The sequence below is a fragment of the Bufo bufo genome, chromosome 4 (assembly GCF_905171765.1).
Source record: "Bufo bufo chromosome 4, aBufBuf1.1, whole genome shotgun sequence".
Classification (NCBI taxonomy): Eukaryota; Metazoa; Chordata; class Amphibia; order Anura; family Bufonidae; genus Bufo; species Bufo bufo.
Window position 1 is genome coordinate 173,916,514 of NC_053392.1, and position 25,187 is coordinate 173,941,700.

Below are 25,187 nucleotides of genomic sequence, written 5' to 3' on the forward strand. Positions count from 1 at the left end.
GTGCCATCCACAGATCCCCCCCTGTAACAGTGCCAGTCACAGATCCCCCTGTAACAGCGCCAGCCACAGATCCCCCTGTAACAGTGCCAGCCACAGATCCCCCTGTAACAGTGCCAGCCACAGATTCCCCCCCATAACAGTGTCTGTCACAGATCCCCCCATAACAGTGTCCGTCATCCACAGATCCCCCCCATAACAGTGTCCGTCATCCACAGATCCCCCCATAACAGTGTCCGTCATCCACAGATCCCCCCCATAACAGTGTCCGTCATCCACAGATCCCCCATAACAGTGTCCGTCATCCACAGATCCCCAGTAATAGTGCCATCCACAGACCACCATTAGTTCCAAACCCACCAAACACACAGCACACCTTTTGGTTAAAAATATATTTTTTCTTATTTTCCTCCCCAAAAACCTAGGTGCGTCTTATGGGCCGGTGCGTCTTATAGGGCGAAAAATACGGTATATGCTAAAACCTGAACTCTTGGAGTGAGGGGGCATGTTTAATAACTATTAGTTGAATAAGACATCTTATATTAGTATACTGGAGCGGCGGCGGGGGGGGGGGATCTGTGGATGGCACTGTTATGGGCTGGGGGGGTCTGTGGATGGCACTGTTATGGGCTGGGGGGTCTGTGGATGGCACATATATAACAGTGCCACCCACAGATCCCCCCAGCCCATAACAGTGCCATCCACAGATCCCCCCTGTAACAGTGCCATCCACAGATCCCCCCCCCCTGTAACAGTGCCATCCACAGATCCCCCCCTGTAACAGTGCCATCCACAGATCCCCCCCTGTAACAGTGCCATCCACAGATCCCCCCCTGTAACAGTGCCAGTCACAGATCCCCCTGTAACAGCGCCAGCCACAGATCCCCCTGTAACAGTGCCAGCCACAGATCCCCCTGTAACAGTGCCAGCCACAGATTCCCCCCCATAACAGTGTCTGTCACAGATCCCCCCATAACAGTTTCCGTCATCCACAGATCCCCCCCATAACAGTGTCCGTCATCCACAGATCCCCCCATAACAGTGTCCGTCATCCACAGATCCCCCCCATAACAGTGTCCGTCATCCACAGATCCCCCATAACAGTGTCCGTCATCCACAGATCCCCAGTAATAGTGCCATACACAGACCACCATTAGTTCCAAACCCACCAAACACACAGCACACCTTTTGGTTAAAAATATTTTTTTTCTTATTTTCCTCCCCAAAAACCTAGGTGCGTCTTATGGGCCGGTGCGTCTTATAGGGCGAAAAATACGGTATATGCTAAAACCTGAACTCTTGCTTGATAACTGTATTTTATAATAAAGTAATGTTACCCATAACTCATATGTACATAATTATTTTAAAACTGGATCATTTTCTCTATCCCTAAATGCAGCAATTGAATTAATAAATATTGGCCAGTAAATTGAGCTCATTTAATTGATGTTACTAATTCCCATTCTGATCATACTGTATGCAAGGCATGACAGAACATAATTTATTTACAAATGGTCTCTCTGCAGTGACACACATGGTCACCATAATCAGGAATTTACATGGAGCATATGATGGGAATTATATTATTTATAGGGAATGATGAATTATTTAAAGCTTATAGTGATATTTTACTGAAAGCAATATTGTCTACTATATTAAATAAAATGATGAATACATAAATTTGTTATAACTAGAAAATGTGAATCCATCTGAAAAAATGATGTAACTAGAAGACCAAAATGACTGTATATAGTTACATAAAATGTATGAAGATTAGTAGATTTTTTAGAGATGATGAGCCATACAATGAGGATTTCCTTTACCTAAGATGCCATGGCTGCACCTCCACCTCCACCCATCAAATAACCAAGAAGGTCAAGCTTAAGAAGATAGTCTAAGACAGGGGTGCACAACCTTTTTGTGGTCTGGATGCAGCAGAAGAAAACTGTAGATCAGTCCTCATTTGCACCAGCCCATTACACAGGCAGATGAAATTGAATGGGAAGGAATGATCGCTACCAAAGTCAATCCTCCATCATTCGGTTCTATTAAATGTGCTGACAATAATTGTGCATCTTTCGTTGTGATAAAAGATGCAAATCAGCCGACAGTCGAGTGATTGCTTGTTTATCAGCTGATCAGCTGCACGATTATAAAGGCCATCTATGGAGTATACCTTTCCGGGAGAGAATTTAAAGAGGTTATACAAGAATGGAGGGGGATTGGCAAAACCCCCACTTGGCTGGACCTGGAAAGAGAAGCTTACTTGCCTGCTTTCCGGGGCTGACTCTCCGCTCCTTCTCCTCCCGGCCTGCAGTGCTCAGCTGGGCTCTCTCGCTTAAAACATCCATTTTGGCAGTGACCAGATTCCCCTGTGTCATGTGACCATTTGTCATGATGGCCAGTGATTGGCTGCACGCAGTGTTTACAGTGAGGGAGCCCAGCTGAGCATCGCAGGCCTGGAGCTGAAGGAACAGGGAGCTGGGGCCAGGAAGCAGGCAACTAAGCTTCCCATTACAGGTCCGGCCAAGTGTGTGTGTGTGTGCGGGGGTGTAACTATAGGGGAAGCAGAGGAAGCGGCTGCTTTGAGGCCCAAACTCAGAAGGGACCCAACTAGGATGAGGACTAAAATATTTTATTGTCTAGGCCACCTCAACACAGGGCTACCGTGGGGGGGCAAACAGGGCGATTTTTTTCCTCCCCCTGCTCCCTGACTGGCACTCTAACATGCTGGGCTCCGCTAGTGTCCACCCCGCACAGTCTCCCAGTCTCACCAGACTTTGGTGAATGCACAGCATTAGAATCCTGCTGCCACAGACATCGGATGTTCTGTGTGGGTGGAGCTAACATATCCCCGCCTCTATCCTTTGCCTACGCTTGCTCCAGGCTGCAAGGCCCAAACCAGACTTGGATGACTGGGCCTTCTACTGCATCCGACCCCCAGGCTCTGACCTCAGCTGCTGGACTGCAGGAGCTCCCAGGACCCTCTTATCATAGCACCTGGCCTGTTCCCTCTCCAGCTGGTAAGTCTATGGTGTAAAAGGCATGCAGCAGTGTCTGTGGAGTAAGGGGGTGCAGGGCTGCTGGGGTCACGCTTTCATTGTAGCAGCCCTGCACTCCCCCCAAGTACTGATGGTCACTGATCTATGAGTTCCCTCTGTGAGCTCCCTGTGTCTCCTCTGTGAACTTCCTGTGCCCCCTCTGTGAGCACCCTGGGTCCCCTGTGTGAGCACCCTGTGCCCCCTGTGTGCGCTCCCTGAGACCCCTGTGTGTGCTGCCTGTGCCCCCTGTGCGCTCCCTGCGACCCCTGTGTGCGCTACCTTTGACCCCTGTGTGCGCTCCCTGCGACCCCTGTGTGCACTCCCTGCGACCCCTGTGTGCGCTCCCTGCAACCCCTGTATGCGCTCTGTGTGACCCCTGTGTGCACTCCCTGCGACCCTTGTGAACACTCCCTGCCACCCCTGTGTGCTCTCCCTGTGCGTGCCTCCTGTGCGCGCTCCCTGTACGTACTCTGTGTGCCTTCTGTGATCCCTGTGTGAGTTGTGTGTGCTCCCTGTGGCTCCTGTGTCCCCTATATGTGCTCCCTGTGGCTCCTGTGTCCCCTATATGTGCTCCCTGTGTATCTGTGGATGACACACTGTTATGGGGGATCTGTGGAAGACACTGTTATGGGGGATCTGTGGATGACACTGTTCTGGGGTATCTGTGGATGACACTGTTACGGGGGATCTGTGGATGGCACTATCCAGAGATCTCCCATAACAGTGTGTCATCCACAGATCCCCATAACAGTGTGTCATCCACAGATCCCCCATAACAGAATCATCCACATATCCCCCATAACAGTGTGTCATCCACAGATCCCCCATAAAAGTGTGTCATCCACAGATCCCCCATAACAGCATCATCCTTATATTCCCATAACAGTGTGTCATCCACAGATCCCCATAACAGCATCATCCACATATCCCCCATAACAGTGTGTCATCCACAGATCCCCCATAACAGCATCATCCACATATCCCCCATAACAGTGTGTCATCCACAGATCCCCCATAACAGTGTGTTACCCACAGATCCCCCATAACAGCGTCATCCCCAGATCCCCCATAACAGTGTTTCATCCACAGATCCCCATTACAGTGTGTCATCCACAGATCCCCCATAACAGTGTGTCATCCACAGATCCCCCACAACAGGGTGTCATCCACAGATCCCCCAATAACAGTGTGTCATCCACAGATCCCCCAATAACAGTGTGTCATCCACAGATCCCCCACAACAGTGTGCATGTGCAGCCTTATCTCCATTCACTGCTACGGAATTGCCACTGATCAGCTATTTACAGATCCCTCATAGCATAATAGAGGATGGCAATGCACATTGTGCTCTCCCTTCACTTCTGGGGTCCGGATGGGACAACCCCTTTTTTTCAGCTTGTGGTTTTATAAACTGCACCATGGAAAAACAGAAGTGCCCTGGCCATTCATAATGCGGGGTGCATGTCCAGAATTCCCTTAGAAAATGGGCATTAATGAAAATCCACACCAAAACTGCATCAAAAAGCGTGTTATAAAATGTATCAGAAAAAAACACATCCAAAAAAACCTGATGCAGATTCTGCATCAGGTGAACATACCCAAAGAGGCTGCAGGAGGCTGCAGGATCAGCAGTGTACAGTGGAAAGGCTAAAGAAAGATGAAGTGGCATTCTACAGTCGTGGCCAAAAGTTTTGAGAATGAGAAAAATATTAGTTTTCACAAAGTTTGCTGCTAAACTGCTTTTAGATCTTTGTTTCAGTTGTTTCTGTTATGTAGTGAAATATAATTACACGCACTTCATACGTTTCAAAGGCTTTTATCAACAATTACATGACATTTATGCAAAGAGTCAGTATTTGCAGTGTTGGCCCTTCTTTTTCAGGACCTCTGCAATTCGACTGGGCATGCTCTCAATCAACTTCTGGGCCAATTCCTGACTGATAGCAAGCCATTCTTTCATAATCACTTCTTGGAGTTTGTCAGAATTAGTGGGTTTTTGTTTGTCCACCCGCCTCTTTAGGATTGACCACAAGTTCTCAATGGGATTAAGATCTGGGGAGTTTCCAGGCCATGGACCCAAAATGTCAACGTTTTAGTCCCCGAGTCACTTAGTTATCACTTTTGCCTTACGGCACGGTGCTCCATCGTGCTGGAAAATGCATTGTTCTTCACCAAACTGTTGTTGGATTGTTGGAAGAAGTTGCTGTTGGAGGGTGTTTTGGTACCATTCTTTATTCATGGCTGTGTTTTTGGGCAAAATTGTGAGTGAGCCCACTCCCTTGGATGAGAAGCAACCCCACACATAAATGGTCTCAGGATGCTTTACTGTTGGCATGACACAGGACTGATGGTAGCGCTCACCTTTTCTTCTCCGGACAAGCCTTTTTCCAGATGCCCCAAACAATCGGAAAGAGGCTTCATCGGAGAATATGACTTTGCCCCAGTCCTCAGCTGTCCATTCACCATACTTTCTGCAGAAGATCAATCTGTCCCTGATGTTTTTTTTGGATAGAAGTGGCTTCTTTGCTGCCCTTCTTGACACCAGGCCATCTTCCAAAAGTCTTCGCCTCACAATGCGTGCAGATGCACTCACACCTGCCTGCTGCCATTCCTAAGCAAGTTCTGCACTGGTGGCACTCCGATCCCGCAGCTGAATCCTCTTTAGGAGACGATCCTGGCGCTTGCTGGACTTTCTTGGATGCCCTGAAGCCTTCTTAACAAGAATTGAACCTCTTTCCTTGAAGTTCTTGATGATCCTATAAATTGTTGATTGAGGTGCAATCTTAGTAGCCACAATATCCTTGCCTGTGAAGCCATTTTTATGCAACGCAATGATGGCTGCACGTGTTTCTTTGCAGGTCACCATGGTTAACAATGGAAGAACAATGATTTCAAGCATCACCCTCCTTTTAACATGTCAAGTCTGCCATTTTAACCCATTCAGCCTGACATAATGATCTCTAGCCTTGTGCTCGTCAACATTCTCACCTGACTTAACAAGATGATTACTGAAATGATCTCAGCAGGTCCTTTAATGACAGCAATGAAATGCAGTGGAAAGTTTTTTTGGGATTAAGTTAATTTTCATGGCAAAGAAGGACTATGCAATTCATCTGATCACTCTTCATAACATTCTGGAGTATATGCAAATTGCTATTATAAAAACTTAAGCAGCAACTTTTCCAATTTCCGAACAATCAAACATATGCCGATATTCGCGCCCGCCATATTCTTTTAAATTGTGAAGAACTTTGACCCATGACACATCCATCAGGTGGTACAGAACAGCAAATTGAGACATTTCAGCACATGGACATACCCCCTACCTAAATAAACCTGATCTGGGCGGCATTTTACATTCAGTCTTTTTCCAGTGTAGGGAGAGGTTGCTGTGTGGAGCAGGGACAGACTGTTAGGGCCACAAATCGCTAGCTAATAGGGCCACAAAAGTCCTTTTAAGGTATAGGTGTGCTATCGATAGGTGTGATATACTGAGGGGTGTAATATACTTATAATATACTTTCTAACATAGAAAGTATAATATAGTGCAATTGTATTGTGCAGCAGTTGTGTGCGGTTCTGCAGCTACAAAGAGTGCCAAACGCTTTTGGAACAAATAATTTCTACTGGTGTGATTTACCAGTTGTCCCCCAAAAAACCTGATTGAGGCAGGGGTGTTATTTAGCAATAATATACGTTCTATATAGTGCATTTAGGTAATACAGCCGTTTTTGCTGCGTTACCGCCTCTGCACACAGTGAAAAACACTATTTGAAAAAATAATTTCTACTGGTGTGATATACCAGTTGCCCCCCCAAAAAACTGATTGTAGCAGGGATTTTATATACCAACAATATACGTTCTATATAGTGCATTTAGGTAGTGCAGCATTTGTCTGTTGTTTTGCTGCATTACCGCATCTACACAGAGTAACAAACACTATTTGAAGAAATAATTTCTACTAGTGTGATATACCAGTTGCCCCCCCAAAAAACTGATTGTAGCAGGGATTTTATATACCAACAATATACTTTCTATATAGTGCATTTAGGTAGTGCAGCATTTGTCTGCGGTTTTGCTGCGTTACCGCATCTACACAGAGTGACAAACACTATTTGAAGAAATAATTTCTACTGGTGTAATTTACCAGTTGCCCCCCAAAAAAACTGATTAAGGCAGGGGTGTAATATACCTTCTTCCACAAATACTGCTCTTCTATAGGGACTTTTGTCACAGGGTCATTTTGAAAATGACAGGCAGAGGAAAAGGCAGGCCATTCCGCAGGAGTGGTAGGGGTCAGGCAGATGCACCTGTGTGCATGTGGGAAGTTGCAGAAGGTGCATGCGATTACGTCAAAGGACGTACCAGACTTGGTTTAGTGGCTCACTCAGCCTTCCGCTTCTGCACCCTCCTCATCCTCTCTATCTGCACCCTCTTCACTCTCTGCTGTGTCCACCCCCAAAGACACCACCACCATATCCTCTCCGCTTGAGTCAAAGGAATTATTTTGCCATACATTCCAAGACCTTACCGATGCGCAGCCATTCTTGGTATCGGATCAGGAAGAGGAGGTGTCAACTGTCGCCACCCAGCAGTCTGACGACAATACCCATATCAGCCCAAGGAGGGTAGTCCCCACTGTTGCTGCCTACTCCGAGATCTCTAATGTCAGTGGTGGTGAAGGTGACGAATCCGATGATGACGTGTCGATGGACGTCATATGGGTGCCCACAAGAGAGGAAGAGGAGGGGAGTTCAGAGGGAGAGATGGAGCAGCAGATAGGGAGGACAAGCAGGCAGAACTTACAGTGCACAGGAGGCAAAAAGCAGACTGCTAATGTATCTGGAATGAAACATCCACCATGCACGGTCACATCTGGCGCTCCCAGGACGCCAGCACATGGCTCTGCAGTGTGGGCTTTTTTTTATGTGTCCACTGCTGACAATAGTGTTGCCATCTGCAGCCTGTGCTGTCAACGCATAAGTCGTGGTAAGCCCAACACTCACCTAGGGATGATCGCCTTAAGAAGGCACCTGGCCTCCCATCACCGAGCCCAGTAAGAGCAACACCGTCAGAACCCACAAAGCCACACTCCTGGCGCTCACCGTCCTGCCTCTTCTACTTCTCCTCTCTCCTCCCAGTAATCCTCCAATCCACCTTCCACCGTGCCATTGTCACGTCCATCTGGCAAAAGGCAGGCTTCCTTGCCCCAAATGTTCGAGTGAAAAAAGATGACGAAGCTGGATAACCCTCTTGCCCAACGGCTGACCGCTAGCTTGTCAGAACTGTTATCCCGCCAACTACTGCCATATAAACTGGTGGACTCGGAGGCCTTTAGAAAATTTGTGGCCATTGGCACACGGCAATGGAAGGCCCCCGGAAGGAAATATTTCTCCCAGAAGGGCATCCCAGAGCTATATGGCCACGTTCAGTGGCAAGTGAATGTATCTCTGGCACACAGTATCGGTGCCAATATACATCTGACCACAGACACGTGGTCTAGCAAACACGGGCAGGGAAGGTACATAACTTTTACTGCCCACTGGGTGAACCTTCTAACGGCGGTCAAGCATTCAACCCGTGGCACCCATGTAGATTTGGTGTTACCGCCACGGATTGCATGCAGGCCTGCCTCTTCTTCTCCTCCTCCTACTCCATCCTCCCTCTCCTCCTCGGCTGACTCCTTTTTCGCTGCTATCGTCTCTTCCGCTGCGCCCCCCAAGATCCCCAGAACCTATTTGACATGCTAGGTGAGACGTTGCCATGCTGTGCTGCGTCTGTTGTGCCTGGAAGCCAAGAGCCACACTGGTCCTGCACTCCTTTCAGCTTTGCGGTCACAGGCAGATCAGTGGCTAACCCCGCTAAATTTGACAGTTGGTAAAGTGGTGTGCGACAACGGTGCCAATCTGCTGAGCTAGCTGAAACAGGGCAAAATGGCACACGTCCTGAACTTAGTCGTGCAGCGATTCGTTGCCAAATACCCCGGGGTCCAGGATATCTTGCGGCATGGCGGGAAAATCTGTGGCCATTTCAGAAGATCTTACACGGCCATGGCTCGCCTTGCTGACATTCAGCGGCGACACCACCTGCCTGCCAGACGTCTGATTTGTGACTGCCCGACACGATGGAACTCCACCTTGTATATGCTTGATGGGCTGCTCCAGCAAAAACGTGCAGTTAATGACTACCTGTACGAACTCTGCAGCAGGACAGGTTCTGAGGAGCTTGTTATTTTTTCACCGCGCTAGTGGCTGCTCATGTGCGACGCATGCAGACTTCTGCTGCCATTTGATGAGATCACCAAACTGGTCCGTCGCAGCCAGAGCGCCATCAGTGACAGTGTACCTTACGCCTTCTTTCTGGAGCGTGCATTGCGTCATGTCATTGAGATCAACAGGAGTCTGAAGAGGAGTCAGAGGAGGATGGTGCCGGGGTGGAGGAGGAGCAAGAATAACATGCTTTAAATGTATCTGGGATCCCTGGTGTTGTCCGTGGATGGGTGGAGGAGAACGAGGACGACATTATCCTGGATGATGAGCAGGAGCTAGTCCACTTCACCGCTTCCAGTTTAGTGCAAATGGGGCCCTTCATGCTCCAGTGTTTGAAGAGGGACCCCCGTATAAAAAGCATAAAGGCCAAGGACCAGTACTGGGTGGCAACGTAATTAGACCCCCGGTACAAACACAAGATAGCGAAAATGTTACCACCATCACAGAGAGCTGTCAGAATGCAGCACTTCCAGGCCTTGCTTTGAGAAATGCTGCATTCTGCTTTTGCGGGCACTGGCAGAGGAATTTCCACTCACAGAGAAACAGTTGCGGGTACCAATCCAACAGCGCATGGAAGAAGAGGGCGGTTTGAAGATGTGTTGTTCACTTCGGATATGAGATCATTCTTGCAGCCAACCCATCGACAGCCGTCCTCTGGTTCCAGCCTCAGGGAACGCCTAGGCCGACAGGTGTCCGACTACATCGTGATAACGACCAATGTGGACGCTCTGAGAAGCGATGAACCCCTGGACTACTAGGTGTGCAGGCTTGACCTGTTGCCAGAGCTGGCACAATTTGCCATGGAACTGTTGGCTTGCCCCTCGTCCTGTGTCCTGTCTAAAAGGACGTTCAGCGCAGCAGGGGGGATCGTGACCGATAAGCGCACTCGCCTAGCTCACGACAGTGTGGACTACCTCACATTTCTAAAAATGAATGAGGCATGGATCTCGGAGGAATTCAACACATGTGACGAGTCGACCATGTTTGATTGAATTTCCTCATGACAGCCCACAAATATCAGCCACCACCCAGAACAAATCATGGTCCCTGTCTTAGGTAAATACAAAGCCATAAAATACCTTTTATGTCTGTTGAATGCCTCATTTTTCTGGCCTGTACTGGCTGACAGTTAAATTTTTATCCTGTGACCGCCAAATGTACCTCCAGCCACATAATCCAAAGTTCTTTGCTGTCAGGTGAACACCTATTGGCTAATTTTTGGGGCCTGTACTGGCCGACAGTTACATTTTTATCCTGTGACCGCCTAATGTACCTCCAGCCATTGAATCCAAAGTTCCTTGCTGTCAGGTGAACGCCTATTGGCTAATTTTTGGGGCCTGTACTGGCCGACAGTTATATATTTATCCTGTGACCGCCTAATGTACCTCCAGCTACAGAATCCAAAGTTCTTTGCTGTCAGGTAATGCCTATTGGCTAATTTTTGGGGCCTGTACTGGTCGACAGTTACATATTTTTCCTGTGACTGCCTAATGTACCTGCCTATTGGCTAATTTTTGGGGTCTGTACTGGAGTGGCAAGTTCTCACAACAGTACTTAGTGCACCAATCACTAATATCTCATGAGACCTTATTAAATGTGAAGTTGTGTGTACCGCGAAAAAAAAAATTGCATCATTAAGGATTTTCGCAATGGTGCTTTTTTTAAACACTCGATGTGCATATACAGCGATTGTTATAACATGCATGTGAAAGGTAATCAAATACACTGCTTTAATGTCAAATTACTTACAGTGATCAGAAATTCTTCCTCAACGTCGCGAAAATTTTTGCCAAACATCTTTTCTGATCGCATCGAACTTCGGTCTGGTGGAAACCCAGTTGCTGTAGTAGGTCGCGCCTATTTTGCGCATGCGCATAGGCGAAAATTACATTGCCAATATTTTGCATTGAAAAAATAATGAATGGAGATCGCAAATTCGAATAATACATCTGGTATGTCACTGTCCATGTTGTGGGACTATTTTTGCACTTCTAGTAAGTATTTGGTGGCTGCAAATATGACATGAAGGTATTCCAGGTTCGCCTGCCTTTAAAGTGAATAGGGCCCGCAGCAACATTTGATTGCGTTCACATTGTGTTCGTGAACCGCCCCGATTGATGTTCGTCCATCACTATTGACAAGATCTATTTTTTTCTATTAAAAACTGCCGTACAAACTACAGTATATAAAATAGTTGTCAGTTGCTAATCCAGCTTCAGGAACCTCCCGCAATCAGCTGTTATCTCCAGATAAAGATGTGGCTGGATATTTCCCCTGCAGTGACCACGACAGGGTAAAGTGTAGTAGTACATGTCAGGCATGCAAATTAGTGGCTGACCATGCAATAGAAGGACAGGCTAGTCCTGCCAGAGTGAGATGCTAACAAATACAGATTTGAAAATAGGACAAAATTATACAATTTTGGTTCGTAAAAATGCATAATTGGCGATTAAGAAAGCCTCCTCTTGTGACTGACTGGAGTATGCATATATAATTAGAAATTAAAAGGCAGTGTCACTTCCTTATTCCAGACACCTGGCAAATAGACTAGTGAACAATGTTTGTGAGAGCTAAATAGCTAATACCTGGACAGCTTGAGTCAGGATTATGGGAAGATTATAGCAAAGTATATAAAACTTACTTGTAAAGAACATTCAGGACAAAAATAAAATCTTTACACAAAATCTGCTACTCTAACTTTATTTTTAATCAGAGGAGTTTAATCATTAGTAATGTCAGCTCAGTTTTTCTCTTCTGTTCTTGTGAAATTCTATTTGCTTTTATATACTAAATGTTATATTTTAATCCAAATTTAGGATCAAATGTTGAATTCTAATATTCTGCATAAATGGATTTTTTTTCTATTTTTGATTGAACTTGCTTTTGCATTGTTTTATTTAAGGAATATCCCCATCTCAGAAATTGATGGCATATCAGTAGGCTTCCCATTCACCGTTACGGGACTCCAAAATTAGCCAAGTGCGCTCGCTCAGCTGTTTTTGGAACTACCACAGCAGTAAATGCTGAGTGTGCTCTCCTTCACTTTGAGGCTCAGTTCTGGAGATATAAGCGGGTCCCAGTGGTGGCACTACAGTGTCCCACTTCGTATCAGTAGAGGGGCCCTGTAAATATAAGGGTTTGCTTCTAACAGGCTAGTGCTCTCTTGAATATAATTATACCCAATAACCCCTAGGTGGTGCTGGCACCACATATATATGAAGAGCAGTGGGATAGGGAAGTTAGTGAGTGTGTGAAGAGGAGAGGAAAGGAAGAGCAGCATAAGTTTTGTTCTCAGCCAAGGAAAGCTAAATCCAGTATCAGACCCAAGAAGTCAGATGCCACAGCCAGACTGAATGGTTAGATTAAAGAAGTGGACAACCAAAGCTGTACCTGAAGTAAGATGACATTTAGCTACCCCTCTGGGTTGTGCGCAGACCAAGGGTAAGCCTGACCAGAAGAATAACAGAAACCCAATGTGTTGAGAGACTATAAAGAGAGCCTAGTGGAGACAAGAGTGTTACCCCAACCTATAGACTCCATTAGAGCCCAACGTGAGATGGGAGTTAGCCTACGGTGCCTGTTCACAGTTAGAGTTGAGCGGACACCTGGATGTTCGGATTTAAAGGGTTCGACCGAACTTGAGAAAAAAGTTCGAGTTCGACCCGAACTTGATCCGAACTTGACCCCCGAACCCGAACCCAATTGAAGTCAATGGGGACCCGAACTTTTGAGCACTAATGGCAAATGGCATCAAAATGTGGTTAAGAGCATGGCAAGTGCTCTGCAAACAAATGTGGATAGGGAAATGACTTTAAATAACATAAAATAGGTAAAAATAAAAAATAATAATTTTGATCTAGGAGGACAAGGTCCATATGGAGTAGGAGGTTGAGGAGGCGGTGGATGTGGCGGTGTAGGTGGAAGCAGTGGTGGAGGAGGAGGAGGTAGCCTACACTGCTTTTTGGTTTTAAATTTTATTTTTAAAATTAGGGTACACCCCAAAACATTGGGAAATATAACCTGTGATAACCCCCTCCAGTCATGCTAAACACACGTTCAGACAATACACTGGCTGCAGGGCAGGCCAGCACCTCCAAGGGGTAAAGGGCAAGCTCAGGGCATGTGCCCAATTTGGAGACCCAGAAGTTGCAGGGGCTGACCCCTGTCAGTCAGTTCGTGTAGGCGTGTGCACACTTACTGCCCCACCATGTCGCACGTCTCCGTGATGTTCACGATCCAATTTGATATCTGCTCTATCAACTTTCGATGTTCTTCTATGCGCCTACCATGGTGATCACGGGTGGCGGGGAATCAGGGTTCCAGGCCAGAGAGGGAGAGTGAGAAAGAGAGACTACATCCAAGGTAGGATTAATTTTTTCAAATTTAAAATGATAGAGTTGAAATATGGGAGAAATTATTAAAGCGTAAAAGTGTGACAACTTTTCAAAGTTTAAGCATTGAATGAAAGGATGTGGCGCGTATTAATTACTGAATAATATATAAAATTTTATTCCCTGTCACCTATGAATAGCAGGTGTTTATTCACGTCTAAAATTGTATAATGTCAACCCAAGAATGTAACAGAAAAATTATTGAAATGTATTAAGCTGTCAACTTGGTAGAGGAGGGGTATATTACACCCAAGAATTGGTGAATTTAACCCTAAAATGTAAATGACCATTTTTTTTCTTTTTTAACCGCTCTACTAGGTATAGCAGTGGTACTATACACCCAAAAATTTGTGAATTTCACCCTAAAATGCAAATGACATTTATTTATTTTTTAACCTGTCTACTAGGTATAGCAATGGTACTATACACCCAAAAATTTGTGAATTTCACCCGCAAATGTAAATGACAATTTTTTTTTTTTTACCGGTCTACTAGGTATAGCAGTGGTACTATACACACCAAAATTTGTGAATTTCAGCTGAAAATGTAAATGACAATAATATTTTTTTTTAACCTGTCTACTAGGTATATCAGTGGTACTATACACCCCAAAATTTGTTTATTTCACCAGAAAATGTAAGTGACAATTTTTGTATTTTTTTTTACTGGTCTACTAGGTATAGCAGTGGTACTATACACCCAAAAATTTGTGAATTTCACCAGAAAATGTAAATGACAAAGTAGTGAAATGATATAAAATACTTACAAATAAATAAAAAAAAATTGATTTATGAGGTGGAGTTCCATATGGAGTAGGAATTTGAGGAGGCGGTGGACGTAGCGGTGTAGGTGGAAGCGGCGGTGGAGGAGGACGAGGTAGCTAACACAGGTTTTTGGTTTTAATTTAATTTTTTAAAATTAGAGTACACTCTAAAAGAGTGTGAAATATCCAAAATACAAGAATGAGCAATTGCGCTGCAGTATAACAATGGCTGCTTAGTGCTTGTATACATGTCTATTCTGCACAAGGTATAGACAAGTCTTGAGGGATCCATGCCTGATTCATTTCATTTATTCACATTGGCTGTGGACAGGCGGCTGCGCTTGTCTGTGATGACGCCCCCTGCCGTGCTAAACACACGTTCAGATAATTCACTGGCTGCAGGGCAGGCCAGCACCTCCAAGGCGTAAAGGGCAAGCTCAGGCCATGTGCCCAATTTGGAGACCCAGAAGTTGAAGGGGGCAGACCTGTCATTCAGTACGTGTAGGCGTGTGCACACATACTGCTCCACCATGTTGGTGAAATGCTGCCTCCTGCTAAGACATTCCATATCAGTTGGTGGTGCTGGTTGTTGTGGCGTGCTGACAAAGCTTTTCCACATTTCGGCCATGCTAACCCTGCCTTCTGAGGTGCTGGCGGTGCCCCACCTACGTTGGCAACCTCTTCCTTGTCCTTTGCCTTCGCCTTGTGCTTCCACTGTGCCCCCGCTGTCAGATGGGAATGCCACCAGAACGACAGTATGTAAAGGGTGTATCTCACACGGCCTGAACCAGACTAGGTCTCAATTAAAGATTTCTTTGCCTAAAATGGCTGTATTTCAAATGCCTGAATCAAACTTCTGTATGTAGAGGGTGTATCTCACACGGCCTGAATCAGTGTAGGCCTGAATTAAAGATTTATTTGCACAAAATGGCTGTATTCCAAATGCCTGAATCAAACTCCTGTATGTAGAGGGGGTATCTCACAGGGCCTGAACCAGTGTAGGCCTAAACTAAAGATTTCTTTGCCCAAAATGGCTGTATTTCAAATGGCTGTATTTCAAATGCCTGAACCAAACCCCTGTATGTAGAGGGTGTATCTCACACGGTCCGGACCAGTGTAGGCCTGGATTAAATTTTTCTTTGCCCAAAATGGCTGTATTTCAAATACCTGAATCAAACCCCTGTATGTAGAGGGTGTATCTCACATGTCAACACGTATTTACTTATATTTTGAGAAATTATAGGTCCTCTCATCAAATTTTTCTCTCTAAAGTTAGTTTACAGACCCTTTTTAAAATATACTTTTTATTATTAATACTTAAAATAAATGCCCCTTAATGGTGGCTTGATGTCATACACAGGGTGCAGGCCTCCGGCCGGCTACTCTTAATGTATGATAGCATCCGCCACGGTTATGACATACAAACAATACAGACTTACAAAGTGTATTATGTGAATAGGAAGGTGGATGGTTGGTGTGGGAAATCTTTCCCTAGTACACACTCTCTCTCACCTCTGCCCAGGGGTCGCCCCTGATGGTGGGGTTCCCTGTCCGCGTACCTTCCCTCCTTTCCCTATAACACCCTAACAGTGATAGTGTAGTGTAAACAATTAACATATAGACGATACTGCCACAGCATGGATAATTGTTGCACAAAGCAAGTTTCTCCAACGCGTTTCACCCATTCAAAGGCTCCTCAGGGGGTCTCAATTTCAGTAATTCAAAAAAAAAAAAAGACACATTTTCAAGTGTTTATCCCAAGATATATACGATAACACTTTTTGCAATGTCTAAATAGATGGTACAATCACCATATATACAATATCCCATCCGTCGTCTCAAATAGGTATTGCAGATGTGATAAAGAAATGGTACCAGATGGTTATCAGGTGGGGGCCGGGTATCGTGCTAGCTCCTATTTTTGATGATAGGTGCTGCTACCTGTAATCCAACATATATAGTAAGAAAAAAACACTAGATGCAGATAGGGATGTATACAGAGAGACCCTTAGTCAAGGTGTTACTCCTTACTTCAATATCCAGGGACATTCAAGTGCACTTACAGTTTAACTCCCAGCTCCTGACGTGACTGCCTCCTCCCAGGGTCGATATGGCAGTGGCATACATGGGAAAATCTGCTCTTTTAAAATCAGCGCTCCTCAGGCACTTCCGGCCCGAGGAACGCACACCGCAGCCTTACTTCCGGTCTGGTGGAACGCAAACGTCACTTCCGGTTTCGCGATTCACCAGAACACCGGCCTCTAGCGATTATTAGAGGTAGGAAGATGTCATAGCACTCCTTTCAAGCCAAACAGTGAACAGCTTAACCCTTGATATGCCTCCTTAAGGACACAGCCTTATTTCACCTTAAGGACCAGGCCATTTTTTGCAAATCTGACCAGTGTCACTTTAAGTGGTGATAACTTTAAAACGCTTTGACTTATCCAGGCCATTCTGAGACTGTTTTTTCGTCACATATTGTAATTCATGACACTGGTAAAATGAAGTCAAAAAAATTATTTTTTTTGCATAAAAAAATACCTAATTTACCAAAAATTTTGAAAATTTAGCAAATCTCAAAGTTTCAGTTTCTCTACTTCTGTAATACATAGTAATACCCCAAAAATTGTGATGACTTTACATTACCCATATGTCTACTTCATGTTTGAATTATTTTGGGAATGATATTTTATTTTTTGGGGATGTTACAAGGCTTAGAAGTTTAGAAGCAAATCTTGAAATTTTTCAGAAATTTACAAAAACCCAATTTTTAGGGACCACTACAGCTCTGAAGTCACTTTGCGAGGCTTACATAATAGAAACCACCCAAAAATGACCCCATTCTATAAACTACACCCCTCAAGGTATTCAAAACTGATTTTACAATCTTCGTTAACCCTTTAGGTGTTGCACAAGAGTTATTGACAAATGGGGATGAAATTTGCGAATTTCATTTTTTTGCCTAATTTTCCATTTTAACCCATTTTTTCCACTAACAAAGCAAGGGTTAACAACCAAAAAAGACTGTATCTTTATTTCCCTGACTCTGCCGTTTACAGAAACACCCCATATGTGGCCGTAAACTACTGTACGGCCACACAGCGGGGCGTAGAGTGAAAGGTGCGCCGTTTGGTTTTTGGAAGGCAGATTTTGCTGGACTGGTTTATTTACACCATGTCCCATTTGAAGCCCCCCTGATGCACCCCTAGAGTAGAAACTCCATAAAAGTGACCCCATCTAAGAAACTACACCCCTCAAGGTATTCAAAACTGATTTTACAAACTTTGTTAACCCTTTAGGTGTTTCACAAGATTTAATGGAAAATAGAGATACAATTTCAAAATTTAACTTTTTTGGCAGATTTTCCATTTTAATATTTTTTTTCCAGTTACAAAGCAAGGGTTAACAGCCAAACAAAACTCCTTATTTATGGCCCTGATTCTGTAGTTTACAGAAACACCCCATATGTGGTCGTAAACTGCTGCACGGGCACACGGCAGGGCGCAGAAGGAAAGGAATGCCATACGGTTTTTGGAAGGCAGATTTTGCTGGACTGTTTTTTTTGATACCATGTCCCATTTGAAGCCCCCCTGATGCACCCCTAGAGTAGAAACTCCAAAAAAGTGCCCCTATTTTAGAAACTACGGGATAGGGTGGCAGTTTTGTTGGTACTAGTTTAGGGTACATATGATTTTTGGTTGCTCTATATTACACTTTTTGTGCGGCAAGGTAACAAGAAATAGCTTTTTTGGCACCATTTTTTTTTTTTGTTATTTACAACATTCATCTGACAGGTTAGATGATGTGGTAATTTTATAGAGCAGGTTGTCACGGACGCAGTGATACCTAATATGTATACAATTTTCTTTATTTATGTAAGTTTTAGACAATGATTTCATTTTTAAAACAAAAAAAAGTTTTTGTGTATCCATAGAGCCATAGTTTTTTCAGTTTTTGGGCGATTATCTTAAGTAGGGTCTCATTTATTGCGGAATGAGATGACGGTTTGATTGGCACTATTTTGGGGTGCATATGACTTTTTGATCGCTTGCTATTACACTTTTTGTGACGTAAGATGACAAAAAATTGCTTTTTTTACACCGTTTTTTTTTCCTTTTTTTACGGTGGTCACCTGAGGGGTTAGGTCATGTGATATTTTTATAGAGCCGGTCGATATGGATGCGGTGATACCTAATATGTATGATGAAACAAAACAAAATCATGTTCTAGTGTTTCCATAGTCTAAGAGCCATAGTTTTTTCAGTTTTTGGGCGATTATCTTGGGTAGGGTATGATTTTTGCAGGATGAGATGACGGTTTTATTGTTACAATTTTGGCGTACATGTGACTTTTTTGATCACTTTTATTACCTTTTTTGGGAAGTAAAGTGGGCAAAATTTCAATTTCATCATAGTTTTTAATTATTTTTTTTATGGCGTTCACTGTTAGGGTAAAGTAACATGACCGTTTTATAGATCAGGTCATTACGGACGTGGCAATACCAAACATGTCTAGGGAATTTTATTTTTTTCATTTTTAATCAGTGATAAATGTGTTATTTGATTTTTACTTTTTTTTTAACTTTTTTTACTTTTTTTTTTACCCAGACCCACTTGGTTCTTGAAGATCCAGTGGGTCTGATGTCTGTATAATACAGTACAGCACAATATATAGTGTACTGTACTGTATTTTACTTACACTTTGTCTGAACAGATCTATGCCTTTAGCACAGATCTGTTCAGCACCATGGACACCAGGATGCCTGAGAAGGCGTCCTGTTGCCATGGGAACCTTCCCCGTCTGCTCAGTTGTGGCCACAACTGCGCAGACGGGGAAGGGTAAGGAGAGGGAGGGAGCTCCCGATGTTAACCTCTGCTTTTCCATACCGCTGTCCGTACGGACTGCGGTATGGAAAGGGTTAAACAGCTGACATCGCATCACAGATGTCAGCCGTTTATACCAGGGTGTCAGCAATGTGCTGACACCCTGGTATACCCACTGGCCACCAACGATTATTCAAGGGGAGGCGGGCGGGGGATCGCGATCCCGCCTGCCGCACCGCCCGCCTCCCGCACCGCCCGCACCGCCCGCAACCCACCCCCTGCACCTCCCGCCGCTATAAAATCATTCAGGGGTGCAGGGGGGGTTGAAAAAATATATATTTTAGGCATATAAAGTTTCTGATCCCCGCGGTCAGGGACCGCGGGGATCAGAAACTGCTGAAAGCACAGCAAACCGCAGGTCTGAATTGACCTGCGGTTTGTTGCGATCGCCGACATTGGGGGGTCACGGGACCCCCCCGCGCATTTAGCCGAGGTGCCTGCTCAATGATTTGAGCAGGCACCTTGTTCCGATCACAGCCGGCCGGGCGGCAGAGATCGGAACAACACATGACGTACCGGTACGTCATGTGTCCTTAAGTACCAGGACATCATGACGTACCGGTACGTCATGTGTCCTGAAGAGGTTAAGATGCTATAATTCTATTTTATCATCCAGTGATCTAGGACATAGGGGAATCTCGGATCCTAGGATACGAATCCTGATTCATAACAGATCACAATCATGACTCTGATAGCGTCATTTTGTATTTATTTGAGTGCTTCCCGCACTCATGACCAATTTTTGAACCATCATTAATAGCTTAAACAGAAGCTATTCAACCATCCACCTTCCTATTCACATTATACACTTTGTAAGTCTGTATTGTTTGTATGTCATAACCGTGGCGGATGTTTGTTTCCTACTGATTGTTGTCTACCTTCTGGGATTATATGTGGTGTTTGTATTGTTTGTCCACTCCCTGTTGTTATCCTAGGTGTCAGTGGTGAGGACTAGTGCTACCACTGCCCTACTCACTACCTAGGGCTTATTTAAGGGTAAGCCAGGTGCCAGTGCTAGGTGAGTTAGGGGTCACCACTCCTGCCTCTCCCTTGTGTTAGGGCACCGGGTCTCCTCTGCACCGCACGTCTGGTACCTGCCTTACCAGACGTGATAGGGACCTAGTCTATAGCAAATTCAATCCAGGATCAAGAGATCAGTCATTGTAAGTGATTAGGTCTATGCTATACATCAAACTATTATTTTCCTAAGTATATTGATTTAGCAAACTATTCATTCTTCCTTTTTTTTTTTTTTATAAAACATCTGTAATAGCTATATGAGTTATATAGAACCTACCCACAATAGAATAAGAAAGAGAAGTAAAAAAAAACAAACAACAACAGTGCAGAATAAATGTATACCCGCTGGATTTCTGACATTCTTCTGTGAATCCTGTCAGCTATTCTTATCCTCAGTCTTCTCCAGGTTCTTGGAGGACCATGCTGATGAAACTTAAAGCTGTATTACAGCGATATCGCAGACAATTGTCGTGAGGTAAACGTCCCGGCAATCGCCTGCTCGTCAGCGGAGGAAACCGCTGCTATTACATACAGAGATCTCCTCTGTATGGTGAGGAGCGATCGCTAATGCCATTGCTCATTCCTATACTGACTAGTTGTTTTCTGGCAGCAGATCGGGATTAAACAGCACGATTTGCCGCGGGCAAGCGATGATTTTTAGGTATGTTTAAATATCTGGATTACGCAATGAATAAGCGTTTGTTGGTTCATCAGGTAATTGGCGGCAGTATTACACTGCCAGATCATCACTAACGAGCGTTCCTACAAACTCTCATAACCAATGATCTGGCCAACAATCCGCCAGTGTAATACTGGCTTTAGACTGTGATGGTCTTCTACAATAATGAGAATACAAACTATTCAGTGCAGTATTATTCTTCTGTGCTATAATCCTGATCCCTAATGAGAGTGATTACCTTGATTGTAGCACTGTGCTTGACAGTCTTTTCCTCACCGCACTGCTGTGACAAAATCAAGTGGATTATAAGATGACATTCTTCCCAGAGGTAATCATTGATTATAATGTAAACTATTCTAATTATCATGGAGCTTGCTGAGTCTCACTTGGCGAGTTATATAATAACTAAGTTCTATAACCACAGAACATGGAGCAAGTATTTAATATTCCCATATACCATCACCATAGTCCACATACTGTAGATTACTATTTAATCATACTCTAACAGAGCTCATCTGTTGTCCGATATACAATGTTTTTCACTAACAGATTCTTCCTTGCTTCACTGAAGACTACAAAACGTATATTTCTCAAGGTCGTCCGTCACCATAAAAAGCCCATGGTTTTAGGACATCTATAAGATGCCCTAGCAAACAGAATTTAATTGGCATGTTTCCATTCACTAAGCATCCCCTCCCCCATACTCCAAACCGGCTCTGGCTCCCCATCAGAAATGTCTAAGACAAATTATTCCCAGGCAAATCCACAACTTTACTATTCCAAATCTGCAATAACTTAATGGAGACCACTCCAAATATTTCTAGTGCAGATCAAGCTGGACTACACATTTACCGGTCTGCAGCTACAGTAGGTTGGTTTTGTCTCTGATACAGGTACAGTCTCAGCTAACCGATGCTATCACCATAAGTAATGCTACTCATTTCTTTTTTGGTTCAGCTACAGGGTGAAATTTGTGTTATTTATGAGTGTAAAAATATCCAAAGCAATTTCATCACAAGAGAGAATGTATCACTCTAGCTTTCAAAGTATGGCTTCTATAATGCCTTTTCTAATTTCGCACACTTCAGTGAAAAGGCTCCTTACAATAATGTACTGGAGAGGTCTTCATTTTACAGTCAATGCTTTTTGACACATCATTGCTCAGTTGCTGTTTTCAATCATGTTATCTTCCATGCGATTTGAGGCATCTTTTTAGTCCATTATCTTACATAATTTCTCATACCCTTCTTGTATCCTGCATCTACAAACTTTCAGTCAAAGAAACTACGTACACATGTTTGCTTAAAGCAGCTCTGTCACCAGGATCAACCGTATTAAGGGCTCATGCACACGACCGTATGTATTTTGCAGTCTGCATAACATGGATCCACAAAAAATATGGATGACGGCCGTGTGCATTTCATATTTTGTGAAACGGAACAGCTGGCACTTAATAGAACAGTCTTATTCTTGTCTGTAATGCGGACAATAATAGGACATGTTCTATTTTTTTGCAGAACGGACATGTGGACATACGGAAACAGAATGCACATGGGGTAACTTCAGTTTTTTTTTTTTTAAATGAATGGTTCCGCATATGGTCTGCAAAAACAAAAAACAAAGAGATGGAAAAAAATGTATTTGTTTGCATAAGCCCTAGCCCAGGCATACTGGCTGGTAGAGTTCATCATGCTGATTAAAGCAATACCTTTTTTTTGTCTGTATGATAAACAGCTGCAAAGAAAGCTGTGTTTTTATTCATATGCAAATGAGCAAATTGGAGCACGAGGAGGTGGGGCTGAATCCTTTGAGCACTGCTTTGTAACACACCCTGTTTTCTGCACACTGCGCCCTCCCCTTAATTGACAGGTCTAGGCATGCTAAGGGCTGATATGTATCCTAGAGCTGTGTGATAACATGTAAATATCATATACACTAGGTACTATAGCTTCACCATACCGACATCTGCTCTGAAAGCTAATATACATACTACTGCTTTATTCACAAACACAATAGATGATTATAACGGCACCAGTAGAATGTGATAGCTTGTAAGCATAGAAAAAACTTGGATTTCTATGTGGTAATGCTATAGCTTGGTGGTAAGTGTTTAATTTTGCATGTAGAGATCCCATGTTTGAATCCTGGGAAAGATTTCCATTTTTTTTTCTTCAGATATTTTTTTCTTCTACATTTAACCCATCATAAAAGTCTTTATACTTATCATATTGAGTGTCTGTGAATAAACCAGTTATAAGTTTTAGGTTTCTAAGCAAATATTGTTTTATTTTAAATGAGAAAGAAAAAAATAACAAAAAAAGGCTTATATAAGTCTGTCCTCGGACTGCTTATAAGCCAACACATATTACTGGTGTTTTTCTAATCATATATTGTGCTTGTAAATTAAGCAGTAATATGTATATATGCTTTCTGAGCATATCTGGTTATACTAAATTATTAATTACATGCAATTACAAAAATATTCAGATCCAGGTGCTGGTTTGAAAAATGTAGAATATTTTTCATGGGACGACCGCTTTTAACCCCTTCCCGGCCAGCGCTGTAATATTACGGCGCAGCGGGACGTGACTTGCCGCCCGGCGCCGTACTGTTACTGCGCACTAATCGGGCAGGTGCAGGAGCTGCACCCGCCCGATCAGCGGCGCGGTCCAGCAGTCACTGATACTCAGACCCCCGCTGTATGCGCTGGCATCAGTGAAAACACTGATGCCAAAGCCTTAACCCTTAATGTGCCGCGGTCAGCGCTGACTGCGGCATATGCGATGTCCGTGCGGGGATCGGAGCAGCCATTGGGTCCCCGTGCTGCTGTGATGGGGACCCAATGGCAGGGAAGGCAGCCCAATGCCTTCCTTAGACATTGTGGCTGCCTTCCATGTAACCCTGTGAGATCCAGCCCCCTGGATCTCACAGGAAGCAGGCTGTAAGTGTATTACTCTGGTAATACACTTACAGCCAATGCATCACAATACAGAAGTATTGTGATGCATTGTAAAGAGGATAAGACCACCAAAAGTTGAAGTCCCAGAGTGAAAAATAAAGTTTTACAATTTTTTTTTTAAAGTTTCAAGTAAAAAGAAATAAAGTGTCCTTTTCCCAAAATAAAGTAAAAATAAATAAATTGTAAAAAATAGGGAAAAAAAGAAAAGTAGACATATTAGGTATCACCATATCCGTATCGACCGGCTCTATAAAAATATCACATGAACTAACCCCTCAGGTGAACACTGTAAAACAAAAATTAATAAAAACTTACATCACTAAAAGTGCAACACCAAGCGATCAAAAAAGCATATGCCCCCCAAAATAGTACCAATCTAACCGTCACCTCATCCCTCAAAAAATTAGCCCCTACCTGAAATAAAAAAACTATGGCTTTCAGACCATGGAGAGACTAAAACATGATTTTCTTTTGTTTCAAAAATGCTGTTATTGTGTAAAACTTAAATAAATTAAAAAAAGTATACATATTTTTAGGTATCGCTGCGTTTGTAAGAACCTGCAGTATAAAAATATCACATGAACTAACCCCTCAGGTGGACTCTGTAAAAACATTAAATAAAAACAGTGCCAAAAAAGCAATTTTTTGTCACCTTACATCACAAAAATTGCAATGACAAGCAATCAAAAAGGTGTATGCCCTCCAAAATAGTACCAATCAAACTCAGACAAAACTGTTATTATTATGCTAAAGTGAAGAAAAAAAAAAAGTTGACATATTAGGTATTGCCGCATCTGTAATAACCTGCTCTATAAAAATATCACATGACCTAACACCGTAAAAAAAATAAATGAAGTGTGTCAAAAAAGCCATTTTTGTCACCTTACATCACAAAAAGTGTAATACCAAGCGATCAAAAAGTCATATGCACCCTAAAATAGTACCAATCAAACCGTCATCTCATACCAAAAAAAAGAAACCCCTATATAAGACAATCGCCCAAAAAATTAAAATAAAAATGGCTTTCAGAATATGGAGACACTAAAAAATAATTTAAAAAAAAGCTATATTATGTAAAACTGAAAGAAACAACCAAAAAAAGTAGTCATATTTGGTATTGTCATGTCCATAACAACCTGCTCTTTAAAAAAAAAACATGATCTAACCTGTCAGATGAACATTGTA

At 43.5% G+C, this 25,187-nt stretch overlaps 1 long non-coding RNA gene across 1 annotated transcript; it reads right to left on the reverse strand.

The window, feature by feature from the left end:
- Positions 1-380: 380 nt before the first annotated feature.
- On the reverse strand, positions 381-24,822 carry LOC120998285. Its single transcript, XR_005778326.1, has 3 exons — positions 24,732-24,822; positions 16,552-16,557; positions 381-397 (listed from the first exon to the last, which is right to left on the reverse strand). It is a non-coding gene; the product is annotated as an uncharacterized LOC120998285 (long non-coding RNA).
- Positions 24,823-25,187: the final 365 nt, after the last annotated feature.